General features: G+C 40.8%; 1 protein-coding gene across 2 annotated transcripts in view; it reads left to right on the forward strand.

Moving 5' to 3' along the window:
* The window catches only part of GCNT1 (glucosaminyl (N-acetyl) transferase 1), a 98,882-nt gene that overhangs the window by 66,001 nt on the left and 12,006 nt on the right, over positions 1–20,875 (forward strand). Inside the window, exon 1 of one of the 2 annotated variants that reach the window (XR_008844782.1) lies at positions 12,100–12,201. The exons of the other annotated variant lie outside the window; for it this stretch is intronic. The gene's annotated coding sequence lies outside the window, so the exon portion shown is untranslated. Of the gene's footprint in view, positions 1–12,099; positions 12,202–20,875 lie in introns of those variants that run through there. 2 annotated transcript variants of the gene reach the window in all.

Consider the following 20,875-nt stretch of genomic DNA (forward strand, 5'->3'; position numbering starts at 1 on the left):
AAAATTATAGGCGTCAGAAGAGAAAAATTTTTAACATTCAAATTTTCCTACAAAAAGTTTTAATTTTTTGAAAGAAGAAAAACAAAATAAAAACTATATAATTTGGGTATAGTTGTAACCGCATTGACCTACAGAATAAATAGAAGGTGTCATTTTTTCCTAAAAGCAGAAGCCCCCAAAAGTTACATAATGGCATATTTTTTTTTTTTTCTTTCCCCACAAGTAATTTTTCTTGGTTTCGCCACAGATTTTGTGATGAAATGATTGATATCATTACAAAAAACAAGCCCTCATATGGGTCTGTGGGTGGAAAACTGAAAATGTTAAGATTTTTAGAAGGTGAGGAGGAAAAAACAAAAGTGCAAAAATGAAAAAACACACTAACAAACTAATTTTGTTAAAGTTATATTTTTCTTTAGAAGCATTACAGTAATAGAAAAACATGTAAACATGGGTTTTAATCGTATTGACCCACAGAATAAATAAAAAAATGTCAGTTTTACCGTAAAGTGTACAGCGTAAAAACAAAACCCTCCAAAATTTGACAATTTGCTGTTTTTTTTCTCAATTTCCCCACACAAATAATATTTTGGTTGTGGCATACATTTTATGGTTAGTACAATTAATTGCGCAAAAAACAAGCACTCATATGGGTCTGAAGTTGAAAAAATAAAAATTAAAAAAATGGAATTGTGTCCTTAACCCCTTAACGACGAAAGACGTAAATGTACGTCCTGGTGATGAGGTACTTAACACACCAGGACGTACATTTACGTCCTAAGCATAACCGCGGGCATCGGAGCGATGCCCTGATCATGCGCGGCAGGTCCCGGCTGCTGATCGCAGCCAGGGACCCGCCAGTAATGGCGGACATCCGCGATCCCTCCGATGCCATGATCAATACCGATCACGGCATCTGCAGCCTCGCGATCACTTAATTGGATGATCGGATTAACCGCAGCACTGCCGCGGCGATCCGATCATCCAGCACGGCAGCCGGAGGTCCCCTCACCTGCCTCCGCTGTCTTCCGGGAGTCTTCTGCTCTGATCTGCCTTCCTGCAGACCAGAGCAGAAGATGACCAATAACCCTGATCAGTGCTATGTCCTATACATAGCACTGAACAGGATTAGCAATCGAATGATTGCTTTAAATAGTCCCCTATGGGGACTATTAAAGTGTAAAAATAAAAGTAAAAAAATAAAGTAAAAAAATTTGAAAACCCCCCTCCCCCAACAAAAACTTAAATTGCCCCATTTTCACGATTTCACCCCCAAAAAGTGTTAAAAAAATATTTTAAATACATATTTGGTATCGCCGCGTGTGTAAATATCTGAACTATTAAAATAAAATGTTAATGATACCATACGGTGAACAGCGTGAACGTTAAAAAAAAAGTCCAAAATAGCTGCTTTTTTTTATAACATTTTTTTCCCAAAAAAATGTATAAAAAATGTATTAAAAGTTTTATATAAGTAAATATGGTATCAATAAAAAGTACAGATCACGGCACAAAAATTAGCCCTCATACCGCTGCTTATACGGAAAAATGAAAAAGTTATAGGCCTTCAAAATAGGGGGATCTTAAACGTTCTAATTTGGTTAAAAAGGTTTTTTTTTTAAGCGCAACAGTAATAGAAAAGTACGTTATCACGGGTATCATTTTAATATTATTGACCCAACGAATAAAGAACACATGTCACTTTTACCATAAATTGTACGGCGTGAAAACGAAACCTTCCAAAATTAGCAAAATTGAGGTTTTCTTTTTAATTTCCCCACAAAAATAGTGTTTTTTTTGGTTGCGCCATAAATTTTATGGTAAAGTGAGTGATGGCATTATAACGGACAACTGGTCGCGCAAAAAACAAGCCCTCATACTAGTCTGTGGATGAAAATATAAAAGAGTTATGATTTTTTGAAGGCGAGGAGGAAAAAATTAAAATGTAAAAATAAAATGTTATGCGTCCTTAAGGCCCAAATGGGCTGCGTCCTTAATATGTTAACATCAATCTGAAGGTTGTTTACAGTTATACAGTAAAATATTTATGAGGATTCATATTTCCTGATTGTAGCATTGTGTTATGATTCCCATAAATTCCTCAGCTGTACAACTTATTTGCAAGTTCTACTTCCTTCGAGTGTGCTTGTCATGTAGTGGTGGTTTTATTTAGTTGGATCCTTCATGCATCGAGTATGTAGGCCTAAAGACTAGGAGAGGTAAGTGAATAACATGTTAGGGTCACATCCAAAATGAGGACACATTTTAATCAAAAAGTGCGCTAAGAGCCTAACATTTACATATATAGTTGATATTGCAGTAATGCAATTTAAAAATATTTAATATCTACAGTATCTCAAATAAGTAAGTCCACTCTTCACCTTTTTATCAATATTTTATTTTAACTTTTCATCTGACACTGAAGAAATTACCTTCTGCTACAATGTAAAGTAATGAGTGCACAGCCTGTATAACAGTGTTTAATGTTGTATCCCCGCAAAATTCAAGAAGGAAAGGTGGGGGGCTCAGCTAGAAAGATATAATTAAACCTGGGTGCTTAACCAACATTAAATAAAGCCAACACTACAACAAACCCAGAAATAATGTACAAATGGAAGCACACCGAGGGTATTCAATTAATGCAAAAATATAACAATCTTTATTAGGAGCACATGATTGACATAGCAGAAAAAACAACAATAATGACAGACACAGAAAAATAAATTAAAACCACTTAAAAAGGCCTATAACGGGCCACACCACACAAATGAGACATAGTATATGTCTCATCCGGACCAGGGCTGAAACTAATGTGGCTCACCTACCAAAATAAGAATAATTGCAGTACAAAATGCCCCCGTCTGACCTAAATCACACAAACTAACCGTAAAGTGTCATGTGCAAATTGAACCTATATATAGAGGTATCACAATAGATATCAGACAATGACATGCGGTTCATCTGGTAATAAAGTGCCAAGCAACCAATATTTATAAAAAATATATTAAATGAACTAAAGATGCCAGCAAGAAATAAATATGTGAGGTCAGATAGGAGGCAAAGCCTGCATGAAGTGGGAGCAAATGTCACCCATATGCCCGGTCTGAAAAACCTCCACGCGTTCCGTCACAGAGTGACTTCCTCAGGAGTGTGGATTCCCATAAATTCCTCAGCTGTACAACTTATTTGCAAGTTCTACTTCCTTCGAGTGTGCTTGTCACGTAGTGCTGGTTTTATTTAGTTGGATCCTTCATGCATCGAGTATGTAGGCCTAAAGGCTAGGAGAGGTAAGTGAATAACATGTTAGGGTCCCATCCAAAATGAGGACACATTTTAATCAAAAAGTGCGCTAAGAGCCTAACATTTACATTTATAGTTGATATTGCAGTAATGCAATTTAAAAATATTTAATATCTACAGTATCTCAAATAAGTAACTCCACTCTTCACCTTTTTATCAATATTTTATTTTAACTTTTCATCTGACACTGAAGAAATTACCTTCTGCTACAATGTAAAGTAATGAGTGCACAGCCTGTATAACAGTGTTTAATGTTGTATCCCCGCAAAATAACTCAACACCCAGCCATTAAAGGGGTACTCCAGTGGAATTTTTTTTTTTTAAATCGACTGGGGCCAGAAAGTTAATCAGATTTGTAAATGACTTCTATTAACAAATCTTTATCCTTCAAGTACTTTTTAGCAGCTTTGTGCTACAGAGGAAATTATTTTCTTTTTGAATTTCTTTTTTGTCTCATCCACCGTGCTCTCTGCTGACACCTGATGCCATATCAGAAACTTTCCAGAGCAGGAGAAAATCCTCATAGCAAACCTATGCTGCTCTCGACAGTTCCTGACAGGGACAGAGGTGTCAGCAGAGAGCACTGTGGACAAGACAAAAAAGGAATTAAAAAAGAAAATAATTTCCTCTACGGGAAGGATAAAGATTTTTTAATAGAAGTAATTTACATATGTGTTTAGCTTTCTGACACCAGTTCATTTAAAAAAAAAAAAAAGGTTTTCCGCCGGAGTACCCCTTTAATGTCTTCACCTTGACAACAAAAGGGAGTACACCCAATAAGCCATTCTCTTTCCTTGATGTCGTGTGACTCCTTGGTGTGACAAGGTCTCTGGTGTGAATTAAAAGCAGGTGTCTTAAATTTGGTGTTATAGCTCTCACACTCTTATACTGGTTACTGAAAGTTCAACATGGCACCTCATGGCAAATGGTCATGGTCTGAGGTTGCCTGAGTGGTGCTGGCACTGGGGAGCTACAGTTCATGAGGGAACCATGAATGCCAACATGTACTGTGACCTACTGAAGCAAAGTATGATCCCCTCCCTTCGGAGACATGGCTGCAGGGCAGTATTCCAATATGATGACAACCCCAAACACCCTCCCGAGACGACTGCAATGCTAAAGAAGCTGGGGGTAAAGGTGATGGACTGGCCAAGCATGTATCCAGACTTAAACCCTTTAAAGCATATGTGGGGCATCCTCAAATGGAAAGTGGGGGAGTGCAAAGTCTTTAACATTTACCAGCTCTGTGATGTCATCATGGAGGAGTGGAAGAGGACTCCAATGGCAACCTCCAGGTCCAAGCAGCTTAAGGCAGTGACCACACAAAGTATTGACATGTTGGGCCCAATTTAGGCATTTTGTCATATGAAAAGATATAATAAATAATAGATTTATTAAAATGTGAGGGATGGACCCACTTAAGGGAGATACTATACAGTGCTCATGTGCCTTAGCGTTTGCTGAATGCTACTTCAATCTATTCTTTTGTATATTTTGCATTTGTTATAGCAGAGTATATCTGCACATTTATCTTCATCTTATTGATGGAGGTACTTGCTATTTTTGTGTTTTGTCTAATAGTCTTATGATTCTCCATAATTCCATTTTGATAGTTCCCCTTCCTTTAAGTGTAACTGTCCTAGCTTACCCTGCATTAGGAGCATTTTCAGAATTTTTACTACTTTGGAATGCCCTCCATTGCTCTGCTCCCTTACTGGCCATTCACTGGTGAAAAGGGGGCATTCCCTAAGGCAAGTAGGATGTTTGCGCACTCATACCATGCGGGAACTTCCACCCACACTCCTCAGTGCAGCCCTTTATGAGGCCTGTTTTTCTGCTTGCTCTACCAGAACATTGTCTTGGTGTGGCCGTTGGCCAAGACAAACAGGGCATTGTGGGTAAGACAAGACAGAGATGTGATCAGAATGAGGATCCCTAGTGGTTGTAGGTATATCATTGCTTTTAACACAGAAATAGATTTTTTTTCCCATGAAGTACAATAATAATTTTAATAAAATGCCATGCTCTTTGATATATACAAAGTTTTGTTAAAGTGACCATTTAATACTGCTATTAGGACTTTTTTGGCTGTACTAGGAAGTGTATTTTTTTTTATTAAGTGCTACCCTATAGAGGGGAATTGGTGAAGACTGGCATTTCTTACACTGGTCTTGAGAAAAAGCGCTCGGATTTATAATATGCCAAATTTGTCAAGAGACACAAGCCTCTTAAGAATTTTGACACAACACTGTTTTACTGTTTGGCAGAATTTCAAAACCTTCAAGGTGTCAAAGTTAGAACATCTACTGATTCAACAGTCTGTAACAAATCTGATAAGATGTATTCTTCCCCATTCACCACAACACCATATAGATAATGGAATAAAGTGATTTATATAATGAACAGTGAGATACACAATGGCACCTTCCACAAGATGCTTACACCACACTTCAAAGTATGCTTATACAGTCATGGCCGTAAATGTTGGCACCCCTGGAATTTTTCTAGAAAATAAAGTGTTTCTCACAGAAAAGGATTGCAGTAACACATGTTTTGTTATACACATGTTTATTCCCTTTGTGTGTATTGGAACTAAACAAAAAAAGGGGGGGGGGGGGGGGAAAGCTAATTGGACATAATGTCACCAAACTCCATAAATGGGCTGGACAAAATTATTGGCACCCTTAACTTAATATTTGGTTGCACACCCTTTGGAAAAAATAACTGAAATCAGTCACTTCCTATAACCATCAATAAGCTTCTTACACCTCTCAGCCGGAATGTTGGACCACTCTTCCTTTGCAAACTGCTCCAGGTTTCTCTTATTGGAAGGGTGCCTTTTCCCAAAAGCAATTTTAAGATCTCTTCACAGGTGTTCAATATGATTTAAATCTGGACAAATTGCTGGCCACTTCAGAACTATTCCGCGCTTTTTTGCCATCCATCCATCTGGGTGCTTTTTGACATATGTTTAGGGTCATTGTCCTGCTGGAAGACCCAAGATCTCGGACGCAAACCCAGCTTTCTGACACTGGGCTGTACAATCCGACCCAAAATCCGCTGGTAATCCTTAGATTTCATGATGCCTTGCACACATTCAAGGCACCCAGTGCCAGAGGCAGCATAACAACCCCAAAACATCATTGAACCTCTATCATATTTCACTGTAGGCATTGTGTTCTTTTCTTTGTAGGCCTCTTTCCGGTTTTGATAAACAGTAGAATGATGTGCTTTACCAAAAAGCTCTATCTTGGTCTCATCTGTCCACAAGATATTTTCCCTGAAGGATTTCGGCTTACTCAAGTTCATTTTGTCAAAATTCGAATTTTTATATCTTTGTCAGCAGTGGGGTCCTCCTGGGTCTCCTGCAATGGAGTTCTATTTCATTTAAATGTCAACAGATAGTTCGCTCTGACACTGATGCTCCCTGAGCCTACAGGACAGCTTGAATACGTTCGGAACTTGTTTGAGGCTGCTTATCTACCATCCGGATTATCCTGTGTTGACAGTGCCATGGGTTCCAAACTTCTTGATAATGTTGCACACTGTGGACAAAGGCAAATCTAGATCTCTGGAGATGGACTTGTAACCTTGAGATTGTTGGTATTTTTCCAAAATTTTGGTTCTCAAATCCTCAGAAAGTTATCTTCTCCTCTTTCTGTTGTCCATGCTTAGTGTGGCACACACAGACACACAATGCAAAGACTAAGTGAACTTCTCTCCTTTTTATCTGCTTTCAGGTGTGATTTTTATATTACCCACACCTGTTACTTGCCCCAGGTGAGTTTAAAGGAGCATCACAAGCTTGAAACAATCTTATTTTTCCACAATTTTGAAAAAGTGCCAATAATTTTGTCCATGGAGACAAAAAATAGGTAACAGTCCTACTAGGCTAGGGAAGGGAAATGAGCGAAAGAACAGAAGAAAATAAAGAGAAAGAGAGAGAGTTTCCAATCTTAAAATAACATTTCTTGAATATATTTAATGGAGTGAGGTCCTTAGCAGGGCCCTTGCTTCAGACTAATCACAAAAATATGATACAGTACATAATAGACTGTAATAGACATAATAGTACATAATAGACTGTAAGGACTGTACTGAAAAATCCACATATAAAAACAACACTAGGTAAGAATACCCCTTTAGATATGTATAGGACTGGGCACGGAGAAAAGAAAGTCTATTATGTACTATTATGTCTATTACAGTCTATTATGTACTGTATCATGTTTTTGTGATTAGTCCGAAGCAAGGGCCCTGCTAAGGACCTCACTCCATTAAATATATTCAAGAAATGTTATTTTAAGATTGGAAACTCTCTCTCTTTCTCTTTATTTTCTTCTGTTCTTTCGCTCATTTCCCATCCCTAGCCTAGTAGGACTGTTACCTATTTTTTGTCTCCATTTGCATATATGGCACATTGGCTTGGGAAATCACGTTTTATGCAGAGCTACCATTCATTTTTAATAATTTTGTCCAGCCCATTTTTGGAGTTTGGTGAGACATTATGTCCAATTTGCTTTTTTTCCTCCTTTTTTGGTTTAGTTCCTATACACAAATGGGATAAACGTGTGTATAGCAAAACATGTGTTACTGCAATCCTTTTCTGTGAGAAATACTTCATTTTCTAGAAAAATTTCAGGGGTGCCAACATTTACGGCCATGACTGTACTTTTAGATGCTTGTTTCAGTGTTTACTGGAGGATGAGGCATAGACTGAAATAAAATAGCATAGATTTAATAGGATTTAATTTGGAAAGATTTTATTATACTCACACCTGTAACATAAAACACCCTAAATGAAAGAACAGCATAAAAGTGTAATAAGCAGTATGATTACAATAAACCATAACTATACAGTCAGGCAGGCTGAACTTCTCTCTCCATTATAACTGTGGCTGTATAACCATTAGGCAGGAATAGGAGTTTGTTCTCTGCTGCAATGTTATCTTTCAGGAAGTTCTGGTGACTGAGATAGTAACTTCCTTGAGCATACAAAAAAGTAATGTAATTGCTAGAGGGTAACAGTGAGATTAGATCTAAAAATGTAATGCTATATAAAATGTATATGCTAAATAAAATTTCCTAATAAAATGTATTTTCTAATAAAATGATACAAACAAAAACTACACCTTGTGCCCTATAAAACAAGACAGGCCCTAAATAGCACATACATTTCTGGCATTAAAAGGGTTCTACTATAAGTTTACATTTGAAAACTGTTTTTCCTTTTTTTGACAGGACAGAGAAGTGCAGCCTGCTATGTTTTTCTGGTATGTAAATGTATACCATTTTTTATTGCACTATTCTAATTGTACAGGCATCCTGTTGTAACATAGTTCATAAGGTTGAAAAAAGACCAGAGTCCATCAAGTTCAACCGATATCCCTAATGGGTCCCTACTGAGTTGATCCCGAGGAAGGCAAAAAACCCTCATACTAAAGGTAAAAATATGGCAATCAGAATAAATCCCTGGATCAACGTTCTGTCCCTATAAATCTAGTATACATAACCAGCGATGTTATTATTCTCCAAAAATGCATCAAGACCCCTTTTTAAATTCTTTTAAAGAGTTTCCCATGACCACCTCTTCAGGCAGAGAATTCCACAGTCTCACTGCTCTTACAGTAAAGAACCCCTGTCTGTGCTGGTGTAGAAACCTTCTTTCCTCTAGATGTAGAGGATGCCCCCTTGTTATAGATACAGTCCTGGGTATAAATAGATCATGGGAGAGATCTCTGTACTGTCCCCTGATATATTTATACATAGTTATTAGGTATCCCCTAAGCCTTCTTTTTTCTAAACTAAATAACCCTAATTCTGATAATCTTTCTGGGTACTGTAGTCCTCCCATTCCCCGTATTACCCTGGTTGCCTGTCTTTGAACCCTCTCCAGCTCCACTATATCCTTCTTGTACACTGGTGCCCATTACTGTACACAGTATTCCATGTGTGGTCTGACTAGTGATTTGTACAGTGGTAGAATTATTTTCTTGTCGTGGGCATCTATGCCCCTATTGATGCACCCCATGATTTTATTTGCCTTGGCAGCAGCTACCCGACACTGGTCACTACAGCTAAATTTACTATTAACTAAGACTCCCAAGTCCTTTTCCATCCAGCGATTGCCCATGGTCCAGTCTGGAGCTCACCTCCTCATAAAAGCTGATCAGGTTAGTTTGACAGGACCGATCCCTCATAAAGCCATACTGATATGGAGTCATACATTAATTTTTATCAAGGTATTCCAAAATAGCATCCCTTAGAAAACCCTCAAACAATTTACATACAACCGAGGTTAAACTAACAGGCCTATAATTCCCAGGGTCACCTTTTGACCCCTTTTTAAATATTGTGACCACATTTGCCATGCGCCAGTCCTGGGGAACAGTCCCTGTCACTATAGAGTCCCTGAATATTAAAACTAGGGGTCTGTCTATTACATTACTTAATTCCTTTAGAACACAGGGGTGAATGCCATCTGGACCTGGCGATTTGTCTATTTTGATTTTTTGTAGGCGGAACTGTACTTCTTCCTGGGTTAGACAGGTGACCTGTACTGGGGAGTTTACCTTATCTCGCTGTATGTCACCTGGCATTTCATTTTCCTCGGTGAATACAGTGGAGAAGAATTTGTTTAATATATTTGCTTTTTCCTGATCCCCGTTTATAATTTCTTCCTCATCATTTTTTAAAGGACCAACACTTTCATTTTTAACCTTTTTTCTATTTATATAGTTAAAGAATATTTTGGGGTTAGTTTTACTCTCTTTGGCAATGAGTCTTTCTATCTCTATTTTTGTGGCCGATACTAGCCATTTGCATGGTATCGGGTTTAATGTCCCCGATACCATGTCCGATACCTGGTGTTGCTCTGCTGCCCGTTCCTCCGTTATGCATCGTGTCGTCCTATGGAGGAGCGTGTGACACACACGTCACTCTGCCTCCTCCCCTGCGCCCAGCATAACGCTACACAGGAAGCAGAGTGACGTGTATGTCACATGCTCCTCCATAGGACGACACTATGCGGTTTGGAGGACGGGAGGATGGGGCAGCAGAGCGGTAGCACCCGACCAGAGGAGGTGAGCTGCCTGCAAGGAGGGTGCTGCTACCAATGTCTAAGCGGGGGGGCCCTGCTGCTGTCTAAACGGGGGGGGGGGCCTACTGCTGTCTAAAGGGGGGGGCCCTGCTGCTGTCTAAAGGGGGGCTGCTGTTTAAAGGGGGGCCCTACTGCTGTCTAAAGGGGGGGTGCCTGCTGGTGTCTAAAGGGGGGGGCCTGCTGCTGTCTAAAGGGAGTGGGGCCCTGCTGCTGTCTAAAGGTGGCCTTGCTGATGTTTAAAGGGGGCCTTGCTGCTGTCTAAAGGGGGGGGGGCTGCTGCTGCTGTCTAAACCCCTTTTTAAATATTGTGGAACCCAATCACGGTAAGCAGCGCCAGAAACCGGGTCACCCTGTTGTCAGATTCCCATTAAAATATAAGTACTCGTACTTGCTATCGGCGAGTACTAGAATTAAAGTATCTGTACTCGTACTCGGTCTTAAAAAAATGGTATCGGGACATCCCTATTTAAAATTTTTCTCTATAGCTTTTTAATGCTTCTTCACTGCCGTCCTGTTTTAGTAGTTTAAATGCTTTATTTTTGTCATTTATTGCCCCCTTAACTTTCTTATTCATCCATATTGGTTTTCTTTTATTTCTGACCCTTTTATTCCCATAAGGTATATACCTCTTACAGTGAGAATTTCAGATATTTTGAAAAGTCTCCCATTTAGTGTCAGTATTCTTGTTTTTGAGGACATTATCCCATTTTATATTGTTAAGGGCTACTCTGAGTTGATCAAACTTTGCCATCCTAAAATTCATTGTTTTTGTGGCCCCTCGAGAGATTCCCTTATTGAAGGACAAGTTACAATTTATTATATTATGATCATTATTCCCTAGGTGTCCTTCTACTTGCAAATTAGTTACACCGTCATGTCTGCTGGTTAATATTACATCCAGTAGGGCGCCCCCTCTGGTCGGGCCCTGCACCATTTGGGATAGATAATTGTCTTTAGTTATAGTCAGAAATCTGTTTCCTTTATAAAATTCACAGGTCTCAGTCTCCCAGTTTATATCAGGATAGTTAAAGTCCCCATTATTATCACCGTATTCTGATTTGCTGCCTAGTTTATTTGCCTCAGTAATTGTAGCTGTGTACAGTGCTTCTTTTCAGTATGATGCACAGTATGGTGTGAAGAAGCAGGATTTCTCCAGTGATACAGTTGGGTAAGGGAGTCTATTTCTGTGCAGTGGTCTGTGGTTTTCTGTAGCCCTTTTAATTATGTGTTACTATGAGGAGGAGTAATTACAGAGAGGCCAAGAAAAGAAGGATTCTATAGTATTTTTAGCTGCAACTAATTACAATATTATGAGTAATGGTAAATGTGTGGAATGTAATAAACTTCTGTGTTTTTTCCCAGTAGGTAGAAAAAAATAGATGTTTTATGCAAAACTTAAAATATTAAGACTCACATAGAATACATAGATGGAAGGAAAGAGGCAGTGACTACAGGGCACAATCTTATATGGATTTTTTTTAAATCCAAAAATCAATTACCTATAAATATAGGTCCTTGTGAAATGTGCCGTTTATGTGCCAATCCAAAATGATTGTACCCAGTGCTCTAATCCCACTGCTTTTTCTGGTGTCACCTGTCTGTACCTTTTTAAAAGACTTTTCCTAAAGTGTTGCTTATTGCAATTGACTGTTATTGTGGGCCAGAGAACTATTTTCTGCAAACTGCCACCACTGGACTGTTTGCCTACCTAATGTCTTGTGTGAACTTTGCTATTTGCCATTTGCCACATGGAGCCGCCAGATATGTACACCATTATGCAACTGTGCATGCTAAGTAGTCAGGTACTGATCTCAAGAGGGGGAGCCCATGTTGTTCCTTAAAGACTGTGTTGTATTATATTATTCTGCGCCATCTACATCCATAAATGTTAACAGTGTCAACTATATGTACAAACTAAGGGCCACATTTCAACTGTATTATCACAGTCTTCTACCACTAGAGATGAGCGAATTTACAGTAAATTTGATTCGTCACGAACTTCTCGGCTCGGCAGTTGATAACGTTTCCTGCATAAATTAGTTCAGCTTTCAGGTGCTCCGGTGGGCTGGAAAAGGTGGATACAGTCCTAGGAGACTCTTTCCTAGGAATGTATCCACCTTTTCCAGCCCACCGGAGCACCTGAAGGCTGAACTAATTTACGCAGGATAAGTCATCAACTGCCAAGTTCGTGACAAATCGAATTTACTGTAAGTTCGCTCATCTCTATCTACCACCCCTAAAGGGGTAAACAAATTCAGACACCCCGTGAAGGAAAATCTCTGCCCCAACCAAGGTACTGTAAACCTAGAAATTGCAGACACTCCCAAAAAGGAGCCATAAACCAATGCTATAGACTGCCTCTTCAGAGCATTCCAAAATGGCACACAAACTGCATCATGTAGTGCCGCTGCTACTGAAGTGATTGCTATGATTGCCAGAGCTGCTACACTTCTATATGCCACTGCCGGAAAGTGACGAAAGCTGGCCTCCAACTCCACTGGTAGTTAGTGCCGTTCCATGAACAGTAATGCCCAGAACTACAACACACTCAAGTGATTCACCAAAAGTACAGAGCAACTGGGGATGCCTGGTCAAGCTGTCAGTGGGTTCAGTTCCACATTGACAGAGGACCTTCCACTCAGACCGCTACCATAGATGCTTCTCTACCAGTGGGCTGAAAGCCCTGCACCTATCTTGCAACTGGTTGAGGGCTGCCCCTCAGAGGCTGAATCACCATCACTCTCTAAAGTGAGCAGATGAGCCTCACTAAAGGTGGGCCTTAATGGAGAAGAGAAGTTCCATTGTCCTTAAGTAAGACAACAAGAGAGGATTTGGTCTCCTTCAGGACTCTGGGGAGGAGATACTTGTGAACCACAGAGCTGTTAAAAGTCTCCATGTGACCCTCCACAACTTCCAGGTGGGATGAATTATAAAATATTCCCCAGAATTGGGTGAGAGGGGAAAATGGGCTGCTACTGTTACATGCCCTAAGAATGCCAAGCAGTGTCCCTACAAAGCTACATGGTCTACCAATTGAGATGAGGACCCCTGGGACGACATCTAACCCTCACATAGTGTAAGGCAATCTTAAGCGGCTCCTGCCCTAATTACTACATTACCATGTTTTTCTGTACTGGCTAATAAGGCTGTAACTACTGTCCGCAGTTAGGTACTACTACCTGTGCCTTCATTCATGGTGACAGAAAACCCGCCTCAGGTCACTTTTAGGGTATACCGCTAAGAGTGGAGTGTAGTTTTCTCTGACAGATATTTTTCTATGGTATTAACTAATGTATTTTGAATTTATCAATTTTTTCTATGTTTTGATTTTATAACACATGCTCTTAGCTGTCGGGTTTTCCAGAGCTCAAATCCAGGTTTTTTTGGAGACATGCCCATTTTCCCTGATGGACACGCCCCTTTCTGCAGTTTTCTGCATAAAGTGTAGAGTTAGTACAAAACCCCATCTACTTGGAAAAGACTTATTTAATGAGGCCCAGTATGCGACCAAATATCTTAAAAAGACAAACAAATATTTTGGATAGGGATAGTAGTTCATGGCCACAACATTCCCGCTCTGTGTGTATGGGAATGAGGCGGTCCCATAGATTTCATTCTTAGACTGTCTAGGCCACATAGCACAGAGAAGTGCGCTGGGACAAATAAATACATATGAGTACATAAGAATGGTCTCCTAAACCAGTGTCAAGCACAATGAGAGACAGCAAATAGCTGAGAACCAAAAGAAGCGGTCCAAGACCGCCTAGTAAACAGATATACAGAGACCCCCCCCCCTTCTCCAGTCACCCACCACACCTCCAACGTGTTTTGCCCTGGGGGCTTTGTCCAGGAAAAGCTCCTGGACAAAGCCCCCCAGGGTGAAACGCGTCGGAGGTGTGGTGGGTGACTGGGGAACGAGGGGGTCTCTGTATATCTGTTTACTAGCCGGTCTTGGACCGCTTCTTTTGGTTCTCAGCTATTTGCTGTCTCTCATTGTGCTTGACACTGGTTTAGGAGACCATTCTTATGTACTCATATGTATTTATTTGTCCCAGCGCACTTCTCTGTGCTATGCTTCTCTGTGCTATAGGTCTTATTTATCAAATTTGAATGTGCCATTTTTTTTGAGAAGACCAACCCCATATAAATAGAAGAACACTGTCAGGATCCGGACTGGTATGCGGAGAGGACACGGGTGGTGGATCCTTTGTGTCAGTGAGGTGATGGCGTGGGCCGTACCAGGGGAACGGAATCTAAGGGGTTACTGGTTTTCACCAGAGCCCACCCATGGACTTGCAGCGGCAGGTAACCCCCAGGTCGTTCCACCCGATAGCGACTCAACCTCACTGACAGCTGAGACAGGCGCAGTACACAAGGACAAGGCAAGAGCAAGGTCGGACGTAGCAGAAGGTCTGGGCAGGCAGCAATGGTTCGTAGTCAGGGGCAACGGCAAGGGTCTGGATACACAGGCAATGGTACACACAGAAACGCTTTCTCAGGGCACAATGCAACAAGATTCGGCGAGGACAGGAAGGGGAAGTGGGTTTATATAGTGTAGGGAGTGTTAGGAACTAATTGGGCCAGGCACCAATTAATGGTGCACTGGCCCTTTAAATCTGAGAGACCCTGCGCGCGCGCGCCCTAGAGAGCGGGGCCGCGCGCCGGGAATGAGCAGAAGGACGGGGCCGATGAGTGACACGGGATGCGACCCGCAGGTGGGCACGTCCCGCCACGGGGATCGCATCCCCTCCAAGGGACACAGAGCAGCGCTCCCGGTCAGACTCGCTGACCGGGGCGCTGCAAGCAGGGAAGTGATGCCGCGAGCGCTCCAGAGGGGAAGCTGGGCCCGGAGCGCTCAGCGTTACAACCACTTGGTGTTATTTTAGGTGTTCTTTTTAAATTAGGTTCGTCTATACATAAGTTATTTTTTCTTTCATATCTTTTTATTATGAATACATTCATTAATACATTTTGGGTTAAAAATATTTGCACACATAATTTTTGGTGCTAAAATCATCATACAGTTACATCTCAGCCACATATGTTCATGATTATAGTAGTGGATGGATTTTATAATGTTTTTTGCCTCAATAAGGCATAAAAGCTCTAAACACTGTGTTTGCTTAATGTTCCTTTTGGAGAGAGATCTGTAACACGCCTCTATGAGGCACTCTAAAACATTTTGCAATTTTGGACTCACATTGGACTCACACAATGAACAGAATCCAGACATCACAGACAGACCAGAGTCTGTTTTTAAACCCTTAACGACGCAGGACGTATATTTACGTCCTGCGCCGGCTCCCGCGATATGAAGCGTCAGTCCCGGCGCTCATCAACGGCCGGGACCCGCGGCTAATACCACACATCGCCGATCGCGGCAATGTGCGGTATTAACCCTTTAGAAGCGGCGGTCAAAGCTGACCGCCGCTTCTAAAGTGAAAGTGAAAGTGACAGGGCTGCTCAGTCGGGCTGTTCGGGACCACCGCGGTGAAATTGCGGTGTCCCGAACAGCTTGCAGGACACCGGGAGGGCCCTTACCTGCCTCCTCGGTGTCCGATCGACGAATGACTGTTCCGTGCCTGAGATCCAGGCAGGAGCAATCAAGCGCCGATAACACTGATCACAGGCGTGTTAATACACGCCTGTGATCTGTGTAGAAGATCAGTGTGTGCAGTGTTATAGGTCCCTATGGGACCTATAACACTGCAAAAAAAAAAGTGTTAATAAAGGTCATTTAACCCCTTCCCTAATAAAAGTTTGAATCACCCCCCTTTTCCCATAAAAAAAATAAAACAGTGTAAAAAAAATAAATAAATAAACATATGTGGTATCGCCGCGTGCGTAAATGTCCGAACTATAAAAATATATCATTAATTAAACCGCACGGTCAATGGCGTACGCGCAAAAAAATTCCAAAGTCCAAAAGAGCGCATTTTTGGCCACTTTTTAAACCATTAAAAATTAATAAAAAGTGATCAAAAAGTCAGATGAAAACAAAAATCATACCGATAAAAACTTCAGATCACGGCGCAAAATATGAGTCCTCATACCGCCCTGTACGTGGAAAAATAAAATAGTTATAGGGGTCAGAAGATGACATTTTTAAATGTATAAATTTTCCTGCATGTAGTTATGATTTTTTCCAGAAGTGCGACAAAATCAAGCCTATATAAGTAGGGTATCATTTTAACCGTATGGACCTACAGAATAATGATAAGCTGTAATTTTTACCGAAATATGCACTGCGTAGAAACGGAAGCCCCCAAAAGTTACAAAATGGCGTTTTTTCTTCGATTTTGACGCACAATGATTTTTTTTCCATTTCGCCGTGCATTTTTGGGTAAAATGACTAATGTCACTGCATATTAGAATTGGCGACGCAAAAAATAAGCCATAATATGGATTTTTAGGTGGAAAATTGAAAGGGTTATGATTTTTAAAAGGTAAGGAGGAAAAAACGAAAGTGCAAAAATGGAAAAACCCTGAGTCCTTAAAGGGTTAAATAGGTTTTTGAGGGCAATATTATGCCAGCTTGTGATGGATGGCCTTGTGCTCCATACCTCAACTATATTGTTTGCTGAAAGGGGAGTGGTACAACATCAGGAGAATGAAGGACAACAGGAGCTCACACCATCTAATCTAAAGAGCTGCAGCCCCGGGGTAAGCAGTAGAGGAAAGTATGTGTGTTTTTTGTTTTGTTTTGTACCACTATAACAGGTAAAAAGAATACCACCACACTATGACTGATACCACTACCACCACATAGTGTCTGGATAATACCACCATAATGATAATGACTAAAAACCACTGTCCAACATACACCAATACAGTGCTCATGTGTTGGTGACCCCAGCTCCACAACAGTGTATTTACATCCAGTGACTCACAATCGGCATCTTCTTGAAGCCATTGTTTCTCTATCTGGAATTTAGAATTCTTTCAATTATGACTCAACTCTGCAGAAATTGCCAGACAAACATCTTAGGCCTTGCACTTTTCCATCACATGCTCAAAATAACGATTCCCTTGGTTTGGGGGGAAATTGGTTTGGGGGAAGAGTAATGGATAGAAGTGTTTGTGTAGGTCCCAAGTAAATAGATAATCTAATATATTCCCTAAATAATGTGAATGGTACTCGAATTGTTTAGGTTTTTTCTTCTTTATATTTTTACTGAGACTGTAAAATATAACTTTCAAAACATTTCTCCCAAAACAATATAAAACACTTAAACACTTAAGTGTTTATTCTGTTGTGGGACAGATGTTTTAAATTCTGTGTGTTTTTAAAGTAAGTAAAAATTCTATTTTAAAGTCTCAGTAAGTAAATAAATAATTACTGAGAATAATAAATAAATAACCAGGTACTTGGCCCCAGTAGGTAGGTAATTTCCTCTCATTAGGTAGTAACCTTCAGTTAGTAGGAAGTTTCCCCCATTAATTAGATGCTCCCAGTAAGTAGGTAATTCCCCTCCATCAGGTAGAAGCCCTCAGTATGAACCAACCTAAGAAAAAAAAATCCTCTCACCTTCCCTGCGATCCTAGGCTAAGCCCGGACCCTCTTTTTATGATGCTTGCCCAGGGCACTAGGAACAGCACAGGAGTTTTCCCATAGGCTGCACTAGATTAACAAATGTCATTGCACGCAGCCTACACCAGAAGCCCTGCACCGCTGTAGAGCACTGGAGCAGGAAGTCAAAACAGGTAATGCATTTTGGACTGTAAGTACAGAAGTAGGGATCCATGTTAACCGTTAAACTCCCCAATTCTGTACAATACTGAGTGGCAATGCGTACATTGTGCGCATTGCTACTTGCTTCACATTCGTAGGGCCACTGTATACAATATACTAAGAAAGGACCCACACACATATCACTTAAACTCATAGAAATAACAAGTCTGATAGATCGTAATTCATCGCATTCAAATATTTACTAACGACACCAGCTGGGTCCAACACTAGGTGGCTGGGAGGCTGGGAAGTTGAGGGTGACTTTTGACCTCTGGAAACACTCCCCCTGACCTAACCCCTTAACCCTAACCCCCTAACCCTAAGATTTACTAACTTATCTTCTTGTAATGGATGTATATATAATCACATAAAATGGCCATTTAATAAAGACCCATTCCCCATGCTACTCTACTCCTTGCTCACCCCCTCCCATCGAGAAGAGGAATTTTCTGGACAAAGACTTTTGGAGCACGCCAATATCTTCAGGAAAAGCATACCTTAGATGGTATGTCACAGCTATACTTTACTCCCTAGTGAGGATGGGAACTTATGCTAATTACAAAGGTTATATAACCCAGTGGACTTCCTAATAAAGCTAGAAGTATTTTACCACTGACCATTTGTGTGTCTGTGTGATTTCCTTTAGGTGCATGCGCTTGATTTGATCAAAGGAAATAATTAATTTGGACGGGACTAGGTTATTTACTAGGCCACACTGAAAAAATCTAGGTCACTCTGTTACAAACAACTTTATAAATTCACCCCTCACCCAAATTAGAGGCACATGTTAAAGGAGTACTCTAGTGCAGAGTATTCCTGCTCCGTCCTGCCCGGGCTGCAAAATAAATGAAAATAAACCATCACTCACCTCCCTGGGTTCCCGCGGGGCGCCACTATAGCTGATCAGTCCTCCGGTCCATCTCCTTCATACTTCCGGGTGTAACGAAGCGTCACATGGCGCTCAGCCTATCGCCGGCCGCCGCGATGTTCTGCCTCGGCCGGGGATAGGCTGAGCGCCATGTGACGCTTTGTAACACTTGGAAGTATGAAGGAGATGGACCGGAGGACCGATCAGCAGTAGTGGAGCTCCGTGGGAACCCAGGGAGGTGAGTGATGATTCATTTTCATTTATTTTGCAGCCCGGGCAGGACGGAGCAGGAGTACTATAGTACTCCTTTAACTACCGTATATATTCGAGTATAAGCCGAGTTTTTCAGCACGATTTTTCGTGCTGAAAACGCCCCCCCTCGACTTATACTCGAGTGAACTCTCCGCCTGTCAATCCCTTGAAGACCGCTGCGGCCTTCGTCATCATCCAGACCCCCCTTAAGTTTTCTACTCACCTCTCCTCAGTGGGAAGGAAGGGTGAGCTGGTCCGGGCCATCTATGCTGCAGGGACTGTCTGGTGGGGAGGGTTAGTTGTTCCGGGCTGTCCATTTTCACCGGGAGGCCCTCTTCTCATAAATGATGCAAGACTCTTATTTGTCAATTATGTATGAAGCAGCCTTACTGATGAAGCAATATTACTGAGTTGCATCATGGGGGAACAAACGTATGCCTTTCCTTTTGCTGTGTGTCCAGCGCCCTCTCACTCCTGTCGCAGGTTTGGAGGAAGTATCTACAGTGCCTATAGCAACCAATGGGATTCTTGTTTGCACTTTTTGTAGTCCTTTAAATAAGCAATATAATTACTCGGCTATGTGCTATTACACCACTGATCCTTTATACATGGTTTCATAAATCACCTAATATTTCATTAAAAAAATATGTTAATAAGATTCACAGTTACAATGAATCAATACTTTTGACATATCTACTCATCTGCTTCAGGTAACTATAATCCAGGAAACAATGTGGTATGAAGACTCCAGAACTTTATATGACAGAGCATAATATTCTCTTTGTGTAGTCAGCAATCTCTGTTTACAGCCTAACAGCAAGGTAATGCCATAAAATATAAAGGTATCAATTACAGATTAAGAATTGGTATCATATAAGAAATAGTGGACTTTATAGTGATTATATAATGTGATATCGTTACTTTATTAAAATAGTAAAAGCTACTCCTTAAAAAGATACTCCAGAAATAGAAAAACAGAGAGAATTGCAGTATTTCATATAAATGAGTCCTCCCCTCACCTTTTGTAAATATTTTATTTTATCTTTTCATGAGACAACACTGAAGAAATGACCCTCTGCTACAATGTAAAGTAGTGAGTGCATAGCCTGTATAACAGTGTTTAATGTTGTGTCCCTCAGAATAGCTCAACACACAACAATTAATGTCTAAACCTTGGCAACAAAAGTGAGTACACGCCTAAATGGAAATGTCAGAATTGGGCCCAATTAGCCATTTTCCCTCCCCGACGTCATGTGACTCATTAGTGTTACAAGGTCTCAGGGAGATAGGGAGCAGGTTTTTTAAATTAGGTGCAATTGCTCTCATACTCTCTAAAAGTGGTCACTGGAAGTTCAACATGGCACCTCATGTTGCTTGTAATAAAGATGACCTAGGCTAAGAGAAGATTGCCAAGGTCATAAAACTGAGCTGCTTCATGGTGGGCAGGATGATGTAGGGTGGTTCAGAACAGGCCTTGGTCATCCAAAGAAGTTGAGTGTATGTGGTCAGCATCATACCAGAGGTTGTCTTTAAGAAGTAGACGTTTGAGTGCTGCCAGCATTGCTGAAGAGGTTAAAGGAGTGGAAGCATTCTGTCAGTGCTCTGACCATATGCCCATATGAAC

This window comes from Hyla sarda, chromosome 1, assembly GCF_029499605.1.
Source record: "Hyla sarda isolate aHylSar1 chromosome 1, aHylSar1.hap1, whole genome shotgun sequence".
Taxonomy (NCBI): Eukaryota; Metazoa; Chordata; class Amphibia; order Anura; family Hylidae; genus Hyla; species Hyla sarda.